Source organism: Mauremys reevesii, linkage group 1 (assembly GCF_016161935.1).
Source record: "Mauremys reevesii isolate NIE-2019 linkage group 1, ASM1616193v1, whole genome shotgun sequence".
Classification (NCBI taxonomy): domain Eukaryota; kingdom Metazoa; phylum Chordata; order Testudines; family Geoemydidae; genus Mauremys; species Mauremys reevesii.
In genome coordinates, this window is record NC_052623.1 from 323692097 (window position 1) to 323711424 (window position 19328).

The window sequence follows — 19328 nt, forward strand, 5'->3', positions numbered from 1 at the left end:
AAGTCTCTTACCCCACTGAGAAGCTACACAAGCTGGGAACAGAACTCAAGCCTCTAACACTGCAGACCCATCCATTAGCTACACTATCTTTCAGAAAGAACCTGCATATCTTTGGCTTTGGCTATGCTGGATACAATGGAGCAACTCAGACCCAGGTCTTCCTCTACTTGTTGGTTCACATAAGATAACAACCTTCTTCTGCTGCCAGCCAGTGTAGTTAGTCTTGTGGTAAAAGTGTTTTTCTCCCTTTTCCTTCTAACTTTTCATATGATCCTAATAATTTATCCCCTTCCACCATTTCTCCTCACCCAACCCCCACCCTACCATGGTTTTTAAAAAAATTGTTTAAAATAAGTAAACATAAAAAATTCCACAACACCACGCATGCACGTGAACTCATGAGTTGCATCTGTGGGTACGTCTACACTACGGGACTATTCCGAATTTGCATAAACCGGTTTTGTAAAACAGATTTTATAAAATCGAGTGCGCGCGGCCACACTAAACACATTAAATCGGTGGTGTGCGTCCATGGTCCGAGGCTAGCGTCGATTTCTGGAGCGTTGCACTGTGGGTAGCTATTCCCTAGCTATCCCATAGTTCCCGCAGCCTCCCCCGCCCCTTGGAACTTCCGGGTTGAGATCCCAGTGCCTGATGGGGCAAAAATCATTGTCGCGGGTGGTTCTGGGTAAATGTCGTCAGTCACTCCTTCGTCTGGGAAAGCAACGGCAGACGCCTTTTTTCCCTGGATTGCCCTGGCAGATGCCATAGCATGGCAACCATGGAGCTTGTTTTGCCGTTTGTGACTCTCACCGTATGTGTACTAGATGCCGCTCACAGAGGCGATTCAGCAGCGCTACACAGAAGCATGCTTTTGCTTTTGCATGACAGCAGAGATGGTTACTAGCCATATTGCACCATCCAAACCCTTCCATAAATTGGAACTGAGGATGATCATGGCTACCAGTCCTTTTGTACCATTTGCTGCTAGTGCCCCTGGTCAATCAGCCAGGGGTGCAAAAGCCAAGAGTGGTTGCTAGCCATATTGCACCTTCCATCGTTTTGTACCATTGGCTGCTGTCATAAGTGCCCCTGGCCGATCAGCCAGGGGCAAAGCAAAATTGGGAATGACTCCTGAGTCAATCCCTCCTTTGGTATCTAAAAATAGAATCTGTGCTGCCTAATATAGGCAAGTGTGCTAGAGAACCACCTGCTCTGTGTCAGAGCCCAGAAATTATCTGTATGCTATTCACAGGGGTGCTCCTGTAACAACCCCACCTGTTGATTCCGTTCTTCCCCAGCCTTTCTTGGCTACCGTAGCATTGTCCCCACTTGTGTGATGAATTAATAAAGAATGCAGGAATAAGACACACTGACTTGTTAGTGAGAAATGAGTGGAAGGCAGCCTCCAGCTGCTATGATAGTCCAGACAGGACATTAAGCAGTGTGTAGGAGAGAAGCCCAGCATCCCACTGCTAGTCCAGGGGCAACTGAATCTTTTCTTTACACATGAAGGGTGGGGGCTGATGGAGCTCAGCCCCCTGTTGCTATGATGAGGATGGTTACCAGCCATATTGCACCATCCATCCACCAGAAAAAATTAGGGCCAATAGGCTGATGACGAGGACGGTTACCAGTCCTTTTGTACCATCAGCTGAAGCTGATCATGAGGATGGATTTCCAGCTTTTTGCATGATCAGCTGATGCTGATGATGAGGATGGATTTCCATCATATTGTACCATCAGCCGCCCATGGCGGGGGGGGGGAGCAAGGATGTTGGTGTTGACTGCTGCACTATCGCGTCTCTCTGCAGCATTCAGTAAAGATAGGGTGACATGTAAAAGAGTCAGAGGATTGTTTTACCTTTCGCTTCTGGGGGTGGGTGGGGGGTGGGTGAGTAGATTGCCAAGCTATGCCATGACCCACGGACACTGTGTTTGACCCTAGAAGCATTTGGAGCTCAGCCAAGAATGCAAATAATTTTCAGAGGCTGCAGGAACTGTGGGATAGCTTCAGTCCTCCAGTCCATGAGCGTCCATTTGATTCTTTGGCTTTCCGTTACACTTGTCACGCTGCAGTGCGCTGAGTCCCTGCTATGGCGTCTGTCTGGAGATTTTTAAAAAAGGATTCTGAATTTCATCTTCTGTAACGGAGCGCTGATAGAACGGATTTGCCTGCCCTTACAGCGATCACATCCGCATGGTCCATGCGGGAGCTCTTTTTTTAGTTTGATTTCGGACTGCATCGCCACCCGTGCTGATCGGAGCTCCACGCTGGGCAAACAGGAAATATTCAAAAGTTCGCGGGGCTTTTCCTGTTTACCTGACCACTGCATCCGAGTTCAGATTGCGGTCCAGAGCGGTCAGTGGTGCACTGTGGGATAGCTCCCGGAGGCCAATACCGTCGATCAGCGTCCACACTAACCCTAATCCGATATGTTAATACCGATACTGGCGTTACTCCTCTCGTTAGGGAGGAGTACAGAAACCGGTTTAAAGAGCCATTAAAATCGATATAAGGTGCCTCCTAGTGTGGACGGTTTTGGCGTTAAATCGGTTTTAAGCTCCTAAAACCGATTTAAACGCCTAGTGTAGACCAGGCCTGTTTCTGCCCTCTTTCCTATTGCCTCCTGATTTGGGCTCAGGTGACTTGGCTCCACACTGTTTGTGTCTATTTTATTTCTCTCTGAAGTGCCTAGAACCATTCTGGGCACCATAAAATAACCAAGGAAGAAACACTTTCCTTTATCTCCCCATTCACTTTTTATTGCCATTTGTCTACGACTTGTGCCACAGCTGTCAATTTGCAGGCAACAGCATATGAATGATATTTGGTGGAAACTTTCCCAGAAAAAAAAGTAAAAAATTTTAAGAAGCTGAGACCAACATCTTGCGTGTATAAAATTTTCCTACTTTTGATGGTGAATACAACCAAAGCAATAAAGAATATTTGCTCTATTTTCTCCTTAAGAAAGTAAGAAGAAAAAGAAGAAGAAATTGGCAGACCTGGAACGTAAGCTGGCACTTGTATGTTCAGGCACCATTGTCAAACACGGTATCTATGCCAATCTGCTGATGCTTGCCAATTTTGAGAAAAACAGTGATACTGTTGAACATCAAGGGCCCATTGTCCCATCACCTTCCTTTTCCCTCTCTCATTACTCTAACGATTGAGCTGTTCAAAGACCACAGGGCTACTGTAGAACTAACACAAATTAGCTGAAAGTGGCATAATCTGTGCCCATCTGATTCTAATTCAAACAATTTACTACCCATTTGTGGGAATCTGATTGTGACTCTGAGTCGGGGGATCGAAAGCGAGGCTTGTGTCTTGGACTTAAGCCCTGAGCAAACTAATGAAAGAGATTATAATAAGAGAGATGGGGATACTGGTTCAGATAAAACAGGAACTCTACCTTCTTTCTCTGTCCCACAGTTGGCATCCATGTTTATGATCAAATTCAAATGGAACCTTTTTAGAGGTTCTAATGTGGTTGGTAACTTTTCCTCTTCTTCATTTTTGGGGTTCTGGCCAAGAGGGAAGCCAGTACTATCAGAATTGTCCCATAAAAGGTTGTTTTCACAGCATTTCTAGCTGGCACCAGAAATGGAATCACTGAAAATATCACGATGAAACCCCTTACAAAATTTTCAGCCCATTTTCACTGAAGCAAGAAGCACAGATAGTTTGGATAAGCTTTGAATAGGTTTAGAGTTTGGTTTAAGTGCTTAGCCAAGGCATAGCCAAACACTTCAGTTTTGCAAAATTAGACCTATGTATTTATTATATTTTGTTCCAATTGATAACTCTTGGAACTTCCTGTCACATGATTATTGGGGATCCCAGCCAAAATTTAAATTTCATACCGTAAATAATTTCACTTTTGCCACCTGCATGACACACACCATTTGACATTTTAACAGCTGAAATACAAACTACTACACAAGAATTCTTTGTAGGAAAAAAAAGATACCTTAGTGGTTCAGTAGGGACAGTGTAGTAGGCCTTTCTAATTTAAAAACAAAAAAAATAGGGTACACAATCAGACCTGTGGATGGATTTCATGAGCTAAAAGGTCTTTCCATCTCTAACGTCTATAATCTGTTTATACCACAAAGCAAGTGAACAGCGTGGGCTAGGCAGCATGTTGTGTGTCCCCTTTTGTGCCTGATCCACAGAGTATGAGTCTGTTACAGGCCTCACTTTCAAATCCCAGCTCTTTAACTCAAGTGGTAAAGATTCATGTTTTACTCAGGATGTCCCCAGTCCAATCCTTGGTGTTAGCCAAGATGATGGCCAGCAACCAAGATTTGCTAATTTGCTTTAGTTCAGCACAGGTAACACAATCTGCTCAGGGAGTGTTAGGGATCATGACTACAATGCAACAATGAGTTGAGTGGTGCAAATATCACAATGCATGCCAATACTACCAATCCCTTACCTTCATGAACTCCAAATTCACTCACGCTATTTTTTAAACCAAGAAACTCGCTGAACATTTAGGGAACATTTTGGAGGGCTAATTAGCATTACAGCTCATATGTCTACACCTAGTCCAACAATCCATACAGTGCAACACAGTGACAAATATGTAATTGAGGTGGAGAGGCGAATAAGACACTGATCCTGCTTAATATAGCTAAGGGCTTGTCTACACAGAGACTCTCAGGAACATTAATGCAAATTAACTAAAGGAGTGATTTTAATATGGATTAGTTAACTGCATTAAACCCCATGTGGTCACTTTGATTCAAAATTAAAGAGGGCTTAATTCGCTTTATCTTAATTAACTTTGGAAGTGAACTAAACTCATTTAAATTAAGGACACTTTAATTATGAGTTAGAGCGTCCATGCATGTCAATGCAGTTTAACTAATCCACTTTAAATTCACATCATTAGTAAATTTGGATTAATTTTCCTGAGTGTCCCCATGTAGACAAACCCTGGGTTGAGCTGATGTGAAGCAAGGAATTGTATTTACAGATACATGGGCCATAGTCAAATCAGTGATTGCTGAGCTTCTTGTTTGATAGCTCTATTCCTCTAGCTCTAAAATAAGAACCATTTCAGAGGCAAAATGGAAACCAAACTTCCATATGGCACAAGGCTAGATAATATTTACCTCTCAATAGCCCTTTGAAACATTATGCTATGTTCTATCTCACTGAAGAGTGTAAGATTCAGAACGCACGACATATTGGCCTGTTTTTTTAAGAGGCTGATGTATGTTGCGGGCACTCAACATGTTTTTAATCTGACTATACATTAAATGCACATTTACGTTGCTAAGCAAAAATGCTAATTATTCACAATAATTGACCAACGAGCTCTCAGCCATGCCTTCATCATCTCTTACACTATCCCTTTCTTCACCTACAACATTAAACCCAAATACCTTTTATCAAATAATCAGCAAATCCAACTACTGCCTCCCAGAAACTCTTTAGTACTGCTGGGTAGCCAGTTACTATCGAACCAGTTATGTGTGCACCAGATAGACAAAAGTCTGCATGTGTTATTGACAGTCATTCTCTTGAATATGTTACATTTTCTTTCCTTGACTGAGGGAGGGAAATGTAATTCCAGTAGAGGTTGATATTCTGATTTCTCATAGCTTATCTCCCTGGATAGTCATTTACATCCATGCAAAGTAACTGGGGAGTTGGTATAAAATGCTACCATTTTAATTTTGTAAAATTTTATACCCACTTTGAATTTGCTTTGCAATGGTGTAAAGGAATAGACAGGAAGCATAGTGACAGACAATCAGGCCTTAAAAGGCAACTTTCCCCCCCTACAACTCTTGTTTGCATTTCCTACACAACCTCCATTGAACTTCTACACATATTCTAAATATTGGAAGGTTTACATTCCTGCTGTGCCGGCAATGCTGAAAGATGATGAAACACTCCAATTCCAATCCTATGGAGCGATTCAGGTGATAATTTTCTCAGGTATGAAACACTTGACCAAGGTGCCAGATAGCTCTTGCTAAGGTATTATTAGCAATTATTGTGGAATTCAGTAGACATGACTGGCTAGGCATCTTGGTCTCTGCAGTTAACCTAGCTAGGTTAGAATCTGTTATTTATGGTGATTATCAACTGCTGCCATTCTTGTAAATGGCAATAGGTTAGTGTTTTGATAATAATTAAGGCTTCCATTATGAAACAAAAAAATTGACTCCTCTCTTTTGAAACAGGAGGTGGCATAAGAATTTGCAGGACTCTGAAGAAATTATTGCCAGAAAGAAACTATGGTGTATCGTTTTTTCATTTTCTATATTCTGAAGCTGCATTTCTTTTCTATGGCCTCCTATATATGTTACAGCACTAAAACTAATTTCCCTAATGCCTTCTCTTAAGAAGTTCATTAGAAAGCTGTTAGTGAAGTTTTGCATCTCTCTATCACTGCTGCATTCCAGACTCAGACGGATAATACATACAAGAGTCTGAAATATGGGGAAAAAATTAGATATGCAAAGTATATAAACTTTGTATCCTTTCCTGTCTTTTTTATTGCATTGCATGAGTAAAGCCCCTTGATGTTTGAACATATACACTATTTTATTTTTTAATAATGCAACCTAAATGTCACAGATGTCTTACAAAGCTTTTAGTTATAAAATTTATTAGGTAGAGATATGCTAAATTACTCCCAGAAGAGTTGGATATTGCTGAAAAATCAGAAAACCAATGAAACATGGGTCGTGGAACTCCTGTTATTTATTCACCAAACAGATTCAGACTGAAGACATGCCGTCCTTAGATACTACAGAGAAAAGGACTGAAAAGGCTGGATGCTGTGCTGTGTAAAATATACTGTAAGTGAAAGATTTTTTTTATGGTAAAGTTGTTATCAGACTGTCAGGCTTTGATTCAGATAGTTTTGGCTGGTGCCAGCAGTGTAAGGGTTTTTCTATTGTACTGTTCAGCAATATTAGGGCCCTCCATCAAATAGCTCAGACAGGCATCATATTAATGTGGCTTGATGAGAATGGGTAAAATGAAAATGTTTCAGATGGCCACCACCAAGTCATACAGCATCATCTCACCCTTTCTTCTGTCTGTGAAGTAAGATTTGTATGAACTGAGGGGTAAAAGATGGTGTAATTTGGAAATTATTGAATCTTTTAAGGGGCACAGCATGGCTTGAAGTATATAGCCCATGGGCAAAAGGCAAAGTAAAGATGCTCCCCATTGCATACCCACCTTGAGTGGCCTCCTGGGGCCTTTTCTGGCATGGAGGAGGGGACAGAAGATGCTGGGTGCCCACAGTCCCAGAGCAAGGGAGCAGAGCCTTGCTTGCGCCCCATCTCCCCCAGTGTACTGTACACTGCACTGACACAGTGCAGGAGGGTAGCAGTCTGGCACTGGGAAGGGCCTTTTATCAGTAGCAAATTACTTACCCCTGGGACCATAATTCCTTTACTGGCATCTGAGTCATGATTACTTCTCCGAACTGCTGCAGACTGAACTGTGCGCCACCCAAAAGCACAATCTGGTCCCAAATCGATAAGCAGGAGAACCACAGTTAAAGTACTGCCTACGTGCCTTTCACATGGAAATCCTGTTACACCACAAATCCAGGAGACAGCCCTAGTCCCCAGTCCTGTGAAGAGTCGAACCCACTGGAAACAGCTCCACTGAAGTCAATGAAAATTCACTAAGTATGAGTTAAACTAAGCATGTGCATGAGTCTTTGCAGCATCAGGGCTTTAGTGATAATTTTACAATTTGCAAAGAGCTTAGAAAAAAGATATTTGTTCTTTAAAAGCTGAGAAGTCAGAAACTTAAATAACACAGACAAAAACTGTGAACACTCATTATAGCTAAGTTCTAGAACTTTGAAAAAAGTCTTCAGATTTCTAATATCAAATTCCTACCTCTCAAAGACACTTCCCCCCCCAAAACAAACAAAACAACAATTTCAAAACCTATAGAACATTTTGTAAGCAGAAGGCCTTAAAATTAATTTAGAATTTGGAGCTGAGGGAATTAAGCAGGTAGATTTTTTTTTATTTGAAAACATAGTGAGTAGGTAAAATAGGATCATAGGGAGCAACTCCACAAACCTTGAGACCCAAATTACAATCTAAAGATGTGAAGGAATCTGTTCGCGTAGGTAAAGATTTTCAATATTTATTTACCATTTATTGGGTTGCTAACATTTTTTATTTCCAGGAATGCTACATCACTTCTAGATGAAGGCATTGCCCAGCATGGCATGCCACTACCAGAAAATGCTGATTTACTGGCAATGGAGCCTCAGAGTCTGAGAATGAACACATCAAATAGTCTGGCATGGAGAATGGAAGTGTATGGGCATTAATGATGTACTTGAGTTTAGATGTAGTTGCCAGGAAACTGTACTCACCAATTTCTAGTTCTGGACTACCTTTCACTTTAATGGGAGTGAGCATCATTACAAAAAAAGGAACTCATATTAGTATATAGGATATATAGCCTTAGTAAAATAAATTCAAGCTGAGAAACAAAATTATATATGGAAGTATATTAAGAGTTAATATTGTCATGGTGAGGGTGTCCTTAACTCACTCCTTGTGAGATCTTATACCAGTGTTTAATTGAGCGATTAATCAGCCAGCATTCAATTGCAGTCTCCCAGTCATTCATAGTGAGACAGATTGAGAACTCAGTAATTTGGTTATTAAAAAATCTTACAAACCCTGTTAACACGTTGTAGGCCAGTGTAAGCACATGTGGAAAATGATTAAGATCTGTGAATGGATCCACTTTTCTGGTATGCCATAATTCTCTGTTCTACTACATTTCCCTTCAATTCCTATGTTAATCTTTTCCAGCCTAGTTAAACTTTTTCAAAGCAATAGTTTGAAAAGAAAAGATGGCTCAAAACTACAAACCATTCCCCACCCTCTTGTGTTTGTTAATCTCCTGGATTCACAGTAAGCCTAGAAACCCCCTTGGTCACCCAAATTGACATTAACTAGTTCAAAACTTCTGTACAAGTGGAAGAGATGAAGCTAGAGGGATGATGAGGAGAAAATGAGGGATATAGTTCCCAGCGTTCCTCATTTACCATACCCATTCTTCTTCCTCCCTGCTACTAATTTACAAGCCATTTAAACAGCTGAGGGGGCAGTTCTGCTTTCTGTTTAAGAGCACCCTTCAAAATCCATTTTCTTTCTGCAAAGTTATACAAAAATTTAGCAAACTCCCTGGCATAGATTTAGCCTTCTTTTGTTTTTTCATTGTAAAATACACCACAGTCACCTTGGGGTTCTCTCCAGGAGGTGGGACTTGCTCGCTCTTCTCTTTTACCTAGACATGGACTTCAACCACAAGAGGTCAGTTCTGCAAATTATTTTTTCCACAGCTCAGGGGGGTTCAGATCCCAGGTTTTGGTTCAGCCCCTGATGGACACAGAGGCCTGGTGGAATGCGATCTAGAGCTGAACCTCCCCAACATTGTAAGGTGCTCATACCTGGTGTTTTGGTCACCCTTGTTTTTTTCTCTTATCTCTCCCTGTCTCCTTCCTGTGTTGTTTTATCACTACTCCCCTTCTATTCTGTATCTTACTTCCGTCCTTTCCATTTTTCTCCTTTAGCCCGTTTATATATCCCTCTCCTCTTCAGGGCTTCCTCTAGAAGCTTTCTATTATTAGTACATATAAACCAAAGTGGAAACTCTGGGAAAAGACCATGGGTTTGCTTTCCCTTTTCTCTATTTCATGCTGCAGCTTTTTACATCTTGACTGAAATCCTCTGCTCTGCCCCCCAGGAAGTCCAGCACAGAATGCACAGCCCAGGGGGAGACTGACAAAATCATTTTTAATCTACCTTTGATTCTTGTTTGTACATGAACGGCTTCACAGCCTTAAGCAGCTCAAGTACCTGATGGTACAAAACACTACAGTCCCACCATAGCACATGACCTGAGCTGGGGCTTGCAATGGGGGCCAACATGGGGCTGCTCATGGTGGCACCAGAGGAATTCTCTTCCAGTCCCTTGTGGTACAGCAGTAGAGTACAGGAATCAGTCTGGAGGGTGGGACAGAATCCACCCCTTATATCCAAAGAAATATCTCTGTCTCCTAAAGCTGACTGATCTTTGTTGTAGCCTACAGACATATGCTTTTCCATTTTGATTGTCCTAGCTGGAGGTATCATCTGGAGGCCAGCTCCCTGTCTGCCTTGCATCTGAGTTTAAAGAGACAGGGATCATATATTCTTATACTCAACATTAATCAGTCAATAGCTCATATCTGATATAGAGTAGAACTTATGGCAGTCTGCCTCACTCCCCTAGAGTCACCAGAACAGTATTGCATTACCACCCTAAGTGTTAAAAATAAAAAGATGAGTCAGACCCTAAATTGTTATGAGACAGAGCATAAAAATAATGAGATTTTAAAAATAATACATGTAGAGTTCTTTTTATTTGCCTTCTGGCCTCTGAACCTTAGGGGTCATGTGTTCAAGCTTATCTCTGCGACCACAGAGGCTAGAAACTTACTCTTTTATAAAGTGACAGCTGAGATTCTGTTCTATCCACGTGACTGCAAAGTCTAGCACTTTTAGCAAAACACCAGATATAATGAGATTTGGCAACATTGCCATATGTTCCCTGAAGCAGGCTGCAGCCCTTAAACCAGCTTTTCGCAGCTGGCTCCTTTAAATTAACTCACTCAGTTCTATCCCGACTGGCAATGAAGTGTTTCAAACTAACAGAACTCAAAGCAACACCTTCATAACAAAGTCCTTCCCTCCCAGGCATCCTCCAATCATCTTCTGTCACCTGGAAGCCAGGTCAAAGCACTTCAGCTCCTCTTTCCTAGGCTGGAAGAGGTCAGTGGGCAAGAAAATCTTTTCTTTAAGGTCTCTCCATTAGGAAGGAAGAGGCAGATTATATGCTACTCTCCTTCCCAGAGCTTGTTCTGGTTGGCTGAGAAAAAGGGAGCTTTGCCCCACCTTACATTACACTGCTTTTGGTCCTGTAGCCTAAATAAACAGTAGCATGGATAGTTCCACAAACACTTACTATTCCCCTGGGACCACTTCCTGTCTCCCAGCATCTGCTTATGACATTCCCTAGGTCATGGTCTGCCCTCAAACTCCTGGAATGGGATAGTCTGTCTCCCTCTGGCCTTAAAGGAATGGTCTACCCAGTACAGTCTTGTCCCTCTATGTTACTCGTAGGTGTAAGAGGCTGAGTAGGAAGCTTTTAAATCTCCAGCAGCTGCTTCACAGTATATCCCTCGGCTCCCTTGTGATCTTGGCCCACTTCCCCAAATCTTAAGACTGGAATCTCCTCATTCACTTGCTCTCTCACTTTGTCCCAAAGTTAGGCCCATTGGAATAGAGGCAGAAAGGAAAATAATAGTAACCTTTGCGGACTGCCCAACCTAGCAGCTGAAAAACTCTTCTGCATCTGTTGTTTTGTTTGGACCTCTCTTCCACACAGTGACTTCATATGAAACTGTTAACTATCAGTGGTAATATTTATAAGCTGATTTACTCATGTACTTGCAGCATTTACACCCTTCCATCTTCTCAACTAGGATATAACTAGGTAGGATATACGAGGTAGAAATATTCAGTTGTCTTTATATTCTTTTTGCTAGCTCTTATTGCAAGAACTATGTTGCCCTGTTACTAACAACTATTAGCCTAATGGTTTTAAAGCTTTTAACCTCAGATGACAAGAAAAGGTTAAGAGGATTCAGCTAACAAACCCTGGAAAATGATTCTTCTCTGTTTTCAATCAAACACAGACCATGGCCGTGTTCTCCTAGGTTTCTAAAACCTTTATTGTGTATTAAAGAGGGGGAAAAGGTAAATAAAACAACACTCCGACATTCACCTCTCAGCCAAAATAGAAAAGGAAGGTCCTTTTGTTCCTTGGCAAATTGAACATTGATGTGTGGTCACTGGGTCACAGTGAGCTCTTGAGAAAAATCAATACAATTGACTTCCCAGGATTTTCTAGGCCTCAGTCTCCAATGGCAGCCAAAAATCAAGTCTATGTTGGCTCTTTACTATGAGGAACACCCAGATATAAAAGAATATGTTGACACTTCTTCTATTTAACCTGACAAATCATCATTCAAAGTGTGTAGTCAAACAATGAAAATCAGAGAACTAGCAGTGAAAGCTTCAGACAGTGCGTGATCTCACCAATACAATTAGACGGAAAATGTGTGGTCTCTTTTTTTCCTCCGAAGCAAACATCCTAGAAGTATTCTAAGAAATTGGTTTATAGCTGTTTCACTTGCACTCTGGGATTTTTTAAAGCTTTAGATTGTCTTTGAAGCCTTTCAAAATAAAAGCTACTGGGAAAATGTTAAGAACTGAAACACAGGAAAAAAGGTGAGAAAATCCAGAATAGGCTGGTACACCTATGCACCACACCTCACAATAGGCTATGCCTTTGGGCAATCAAGCCCTCTTCACATGTTCTTTATTTACTAATATTATATTATTATAATCATTACATTATTACACTATTGTTATTCAAATCTAGCTACCTTAAATCAGGAGTGTAAAGTAGAGCAGAATAAAATGTCTGTCAATTAGCTTACAACTAGAGAACTTGGTGGAAGAGAGTTCTTTGCAGATTTCTTTAGCATTTGCAAAGTTTCAGTTTTATACAATTTTCACTGAGCCAGTCAGAAGTTAGAACCCATTACCGGCTGCTGTGATGTCATAAGAACATAAGAACATAAGAACGGCCATACTGGGTCAGACCAAAGGTCCATCTAGTGACTAGTCCAGTATCCTGTCTACCGACAGTGGTCAATGACAGGTGCCCCAGAGGGAGTGAACCTAACAGGTAATGATCAAGTGATCTCTCTCCTGCCATCCACCTCCACCCTCTGACAAACAGAGGCTAGAGGCACCATTCCTTACCCATCCTGGCTAATAGCCATTAATGGACTTAACCTCCATGAATTTATCCAGTACTCTTTTAAATGCTGTTATAGTCCTAGCCTTCACAACCTCCTTAGGCAAGGAGTTCCACAAGTTGATTGTGCGCAGTGTGAAGAACTTCCTTTTATTTGTTTTAAACCCGCTGCCCATTAATTTCATTTGGTGGCCCCTAGTTCTTGTATTATGGGAATAAGTAAATAACTTTTCCTTATCTACTTTCTTCACATCACTAATGATTTTATATACCTCTATCATATCCCCCCCTTAGTCTCCTCTTTTCCAAGCTGAAAAGTCCTAGGCTCCTTAATCTCTCCTCATATGGGTCCCTGTCCAAACCCCTAATCATTTTAGTTGCCCTTCTCTGAACCTTTTCTAGTGCCATCATATTGTATGTATAGTTGGGATTATTTTTTCCAATGTGTGTTACTTTACATTTATTCACACTAAATTTCATTTGCCATTTTATTGCCCAACGTCTTAGTTTTGTGAGATCTTTTTGAAGTTCTTCACAGTCTGCTTTGGTCTTAACTATCTTGAGCAGTTTAGTATCATCTGCAAACTTTGCCACCTCACTTTTTACCCCTTTCTCCAGATCATTTATCAATAAGTTGAATAGAATTGGTCCTAGGACATACCCTTGGGGAACACCACTTGTTACCGCTCTCCATTCTGCGAATTCACCATTTATTCCTACCCTTTGTTCCCTGTCTTTTAACCAGTTCTCAGTCCATGAAAGAACCTTCCCTTTTATCCCATGACAACTTAATCTACGTAAGAGCCTTTGGTGAGGGACCTTGTCAAAGCCTTTCTAGAAATCTAAGTACACTATGTCCACCGGATCCCCCTTGTCCACATGTTTGTTGACCCCTTCAAAGAACTCTAATAGATTAGTAAGACACGATTTCCCTTTACAGAAACCATGTTGACTTTTGCCCAACAATTTATGTTCTTCTGTGTGTCTGACAATTTTATTCTTTATTATTGTTTCAACTAATTTGCCCAGTACTGATGTTAGATTTACCGGTCTGTAATTGTCGGAATCACCTCTAGAGCCCTTTTTAAATATTGGTGTTACATTAGTTATCTTCCAGTCATTGAGTACAGAGGCCTATTAAAAGGACAGGTTACAAACCATAGTTAATAGTTCAACAACTTCACATTTGAGTTCTTTCAGAACTGTTGAGTGAATGCCATCTGGTCTAAGTGACTTGTTAATGTTAAGTTTATCAATTAATTCCAAAATCTCCTCTAGTGACACTTCAATCTGTGACAGTTCCTCAGATTTGTCACCTACAAAAGCCAGCTCAGGTTTGGGAATCTCCCTAACATCCTCAGCCGTGAAGACTGAAGCAAAGAATCCATTTAGTTTCTCTGCAATGACTTTATCGTCTTTAAGTGCTCCTTTTGTATCTTGATCATCCACAGGCCTCACTGATTGTTTAGCAGGCTTCCTGCTTCTGATGTACTTAAAAAACATTTTGTTATTACCTTTTGAGTTTGTGGCTAGCCGTTCTTCAAACTCCTCTTTGGCTTTTTTTATTACATTTTTACACTTAATTTGGCAGTGTTTATGCTCCTTTCTATTTACCTCACTAGGATTTGACTTCCACTTTTTAAAAGATGCCTTGTTATCTCTCACTGCTTCTTTTACATGGTTGTTAAGCCACGGTGGCTCTTTTTTAGTTCTTTTACTGTGTTTCTTATTTTGGGGTATACATTTAAGTTGGGCCTCTATTGAGGTGTCTTTAAAAAGCCTCCATGCAGCTTGCAGGGATTTCACTTTAGTCACTGTACCTTTTAATTTCTGTTTAACTAACCCCCTCATTTTCGCATAGTTCCCCTTTTTGAAATTAAATGCCACAGTGTTGGGCTGTTGAGATGTTCTTCCCACCACAGGGATGTTAAATGTTATTATTATTATGTCACAGAACATAGCCTATATTATCCAGCAGGCGGTCTGTGCACTTTTATGAAAATAGGACACTTATCCAACATCCTGTGTTCTCCAGAAAGACACAAAGGGAACTCAAACCTATCATATATTCCTTTTATAACAAAGGGTATTTATCAGAAAATGTAAAAAGAAAGAGTACTTATTAGACGTTTACTAACTGATTAAATTAGGTCTTCATACAGATTACAAAATCGTCTAACAAAAATCAGCCTATGAGTTAATGTTATTAATTGGATTTTTTTTAATTCTGTCAATGTCCTATTAAAAATCATTTGGATCCATTTCTTTATATATTATCCTTGTGACTGCTTTATTCATAGAGTGGAAACCAAGCAACTTGCCGAGATTGCACTCATGTTCACCATAAGGTATTTTGATTGGGATGTTATAGAATTATAATGAAATAAAATAATAACAATAACAACACTACCCCTGCATTTACAACTATAGAGACCCTCTCTGTTGATAAGATAAGTCAGTTTTTCCTAGCTGAACCAGGAGGTGGCTCATGCAAACACACTTGCATCTGCTACAGTGACACCCGAACAGACACTGCCCCTAATGTTTTGGTTTCATTCTAGCTGCCATAGCAATAAGACTCCAACTTTTTGGAAAGTAGCCTATGGAGGATGAAATACATTACCAGAGACTTTAGAAACCAATCAAAATCCAGAGACTTTCCCCCTCAGGGAGGTTGGAGGCAAAAAGCTGACAGCATTGAGTTTAGGGAACCAGCTCCCTAAGGCCTACACGTTAATTCTGCACACACACCTCTCCAGGCCATATCTGCCCTTGCCCCCCAGTGCACCTTTTCAAAGCTCCAATTCTGCTGCTGCTGCTACTGCTCTTTTGGCTGCTATCTTTCTGGGTCTGCTCCTTGCTTCCCTTCTGCAAAAGGAGGACTCAAGCTGCTCTCCACGTGGTACTGGGAAGAATGGCAGTTCCAGATATCTCCTCTCCTTGCTTGTCCTAAGCCTGGGGGTAGGGTATTACAGATCTGGTTGGGGAGCAATAAACCCTCTAGCCCCAGTGTTGCCGTTCTTGTGATCTGATTGCAGTCTCATGATATTTGGTTTTGATGTTAAAGCCTTAGCTTTTGGAGTCAGGTGATTACATGAGAATCTTATCTTTCATCAGAAAGATAGCTCTGTGGTTTTGAAGCAAAGCTTTAAAATGTGACCTGAGTTCACCTCCGGGAACAACAAAACCATTAGGCAAATAAAAATACCTTAAAATATTATTTTTAAAAGTGATATTTTTAAGATAGGCTCATATTTTTTTCAGGCGGAAGGGGGACAGCTAAGTCCTGATTTCTGAATGCTTGGTGTTGGCAATATTGCATCTCTGAGATGAAAGTGTTAAGTGTTTCAGTAGCATTCACAGTCCTTTAGGATTGGGCCAGGGGGAGGGATAGCTCAGTGGTTTGAGCATTGGCCTGCTAAACATGGGGTTATGAGCTCAGTTCTTGAGGGGGACCATTTGAGGGACTCTGGGCCAAAAATTGGGGATTGGTCCTGCTTTGAGAAGTGGGTTGGACTAGATCATCTCCTGAGGTCTCTTCCATCCCTGATGTTCTATGAACCCTGCTCCGTGTGCTGAGAGAGGAAGCTGCTCCTCAGCAAAAGCAGCAGATCTGATTGGCTGCTCTTCCCTAGAAAGTGGACTAATGAGGAGGGCAGTGAATCAGGATTTGTACACAGACATGTTAGCTCTCCCCAGAAAGCTGTATCTGGGTTTGAAAATTCAGTCTAAGAGGAAAACCCTGGAACTGGCAAGTCCCCAGAGTGGCTGCTCTTACAGCTTTCCTTTAAAAAAAAAATTCAAACAAAAAATAACACCAACTATAAATAATCCCCACAAAGTAATAGCCAAATAAAATGTGAAGGATGGGCATAAGATTAGATAGCCTGATCCCTCTGACACATGAGAGGATTATTCTGTCTCTTGTTGGACATTTATCAATAACTGTCATAACCTCTTCTTAATGGCTTTCTGGTCACATGGCTACATCTTGTTCCCAGAATCGATGCTTGAGCGGAGGCCTGTTCTGTCGCTGATATGCTACTCAGAGCCACTGTTTGTGGCTCATCATATTTATGTTACATCTGTCTGCACATTAGCAGTTTCAGTTGTATATTCCATGTCCTCAAGAAAAAAGAGCACCAGAACCCTCCTTGGGTTTGGTTAGAGGGCTTCAGTTCCTCAGGGATGATTATGTCAGATGACCTTGGGGTAGCTGTTGACTGCAGGCCTGTAGTCACTTTCTGTTTGAAATCTAGCATTCTCTCCATTTGCAATGGTGGTAACTGCTTGGCAATTTTTGTTCTTGTTTAGTATTTCTGCTAATTTTCCTGGCATATAGCTGTTTTGTAACTAATTCAGGGTTACTTCTCTTTTCTCAAAAATCTTATTAGATATTGGTACCTATGCCTGTATCCTTCTGTCCACACCTCTCTTTATTGTGGATCCTGGTAATTCATTGTGAGTTATGTTGTGACATATGCTTAAGCGTGGCTCCCTTGAATCCACCAATGCTTTTCTTTTAATTGATCTCCCTTCCCTTAGCAGCCACAGAGATTCTTCCTCTGTTGGGAATATGAAGTCCCTTTGGCTCTCTTGGAGTCATGACTGTCCTCAGAATGTAGTCACACTAGTAGTGAGCCAGCTCACATGGCTGCAGAGGGCTGACATTCCACTCAATCACACGTAGGTATGTGTCAAAGGCGAATTAGTCTTATAATTTGATTTCTCATTTGCAATTGTGTCTATCTTGGATTACAGAGACAAGTTACTTTCTTTTATTCTTTAATAAATTCTTTTCTTTTCTATTAAGGACTTTTGTTTGTATGCCTCAAATTTGGCCCATAATTCCTCTGTCAACTTGAGCATATAAAACAGTTAATATGCTGTTTTAGCAGACCCGTGCCTTGATGTCTGAACTGCTACCTCTCCAACTCCTCCAAAATAGGAGAGAATTGAACAAACAATATACCAACGTAAAGCTTCAAATATCACACTGCATTAGAAAAAGAGAAAAACTAATTTAGTTCATTATAGATTTAGGATTGAGCCATGCTAAGTCTGTTTCTTAAATAGTTTTCAGAATGCAGAAGGTATTTGTAACCCTTTACTTTATGGGGGGGTTGGTTTTTTTTCCCCCATTTTATTTGGCTTTCTCTGGCTGGTGGGTCTTGCCCACATGCTCAGGGTCTAACTGATTGCCATATTTGGGGTCAGGAAGGAATTTTTCCCCCGGGTAACACTTGCAGAGACCCTGCTGGTTTTTCACCTTCCTCTGAAGCATGGAGCATGCATCACTTGCAGGTTTAAACTAGTGTAAATGGTGGATTCTCCATAACTTGAAGTCTTTAAATCATGATTTGAAGACTTCAGTCATTCAGCCAGAGGTTAGGGGTCCATTACAGGTAAGGTTGACTGGCCTGCAACATGCAGTAGGTCAGACTAGATTATCATGATGGCCCTTTCTGGCCTTAAAGTCTATGAGTCTATGCAATTTCAATAATGGTGGATATAGCAGACTGTGGCTCAGAGCCACCCACACCTAGTGAGCTCGTTAAATCAATTCCACCATGCTCATCCCAGCCTAGTGGCAAAGTCTAAAGGATAAAACACCTTCCAATAAAAGTGCATAAACTAAAATGTCCCTTTCCTTGTGTGGCATTACACCCCGTATTCCTCACAGTAATATTATTATGATATGATTATTTCATAACTATGATGTATTTTATGCAAGATAGGTCATGTACGATATCATTGAAAAAGTTATGATTTATTTAATATGATTATCCTATTTGTATGCATGTATCATTTTGGTATCTGATGTTAGGAATATTGTCTTTGCATTTATTACAAATGTGTTTACACTTGGGAAATGCCCGCTAGGCAGAATACAATCAGTCTAGATGGCTGGCTGGGAAGGACCATTAGGGAGAATAATAGGTCCTAGAAAATGCTAATCTCACACTGAGGAGCCTTCCTGAGGATGCTACAAACAGTCTCTGAGTCATAGCGGCTGTGTCCCTACAGGGGCATGTGACCAGGTCATCTGGTACTGGACTCCATCATAGAATACCAGTGTTTTTCCACTGAAAGGTGTGGGAACTAAATTTGGAGACAAAGGGTTCCCATCATATGCAAAAGCTATTTAAGGCAGGGGAGTGACATCATTGTGGTTCTTCACTAACTCCGTGTTCAAGAAGGTTGCTAGAAAGAGATGAGGAACATGGACTGGACTAGGGGAGAAGGGCTGAACCCAGGCTAGAGGGATTTCTATCCTGTGAAAAGAATACCTGTAGTTTTAAGCTGAAAGCAAGTGCAGCTTGCCCTCAAGAATCTCTGAAAACTGCCTAAATCAACAATTACGGCGCGAATTTGTTACTCATATCCAATCTCTTTAATATATTAGGATTAGATTGCGTTTTTGTTAATTCACTAGGTAATC

At 41.0% G+C, this 19328-nt stretch overlaps 1 long non-coding RNA gene across 1 annotated transcript in view; it reads left to right on the forward strand.

The window, feature by feature from the left end:
• The first annotated feature begins 12757 nt into the window (after positions 1 to 12757).
• Positions 12758 to 19328, forward strand: part of LOC120388422 — a 59168-nt gene continuing 52597 nt past the window's right edge. The window contains exons 1-2 of the long non-coding RNA XR_005590573.1: positions 12758 to 12814; positions 15187 to 15234. This is a non-coding gene — a long non-coding RNA (uncharacterized LOC120388422). The remainder of the gene's footprint in view (positions 12815 to 15186; positions 15235 to 19328) is intronic.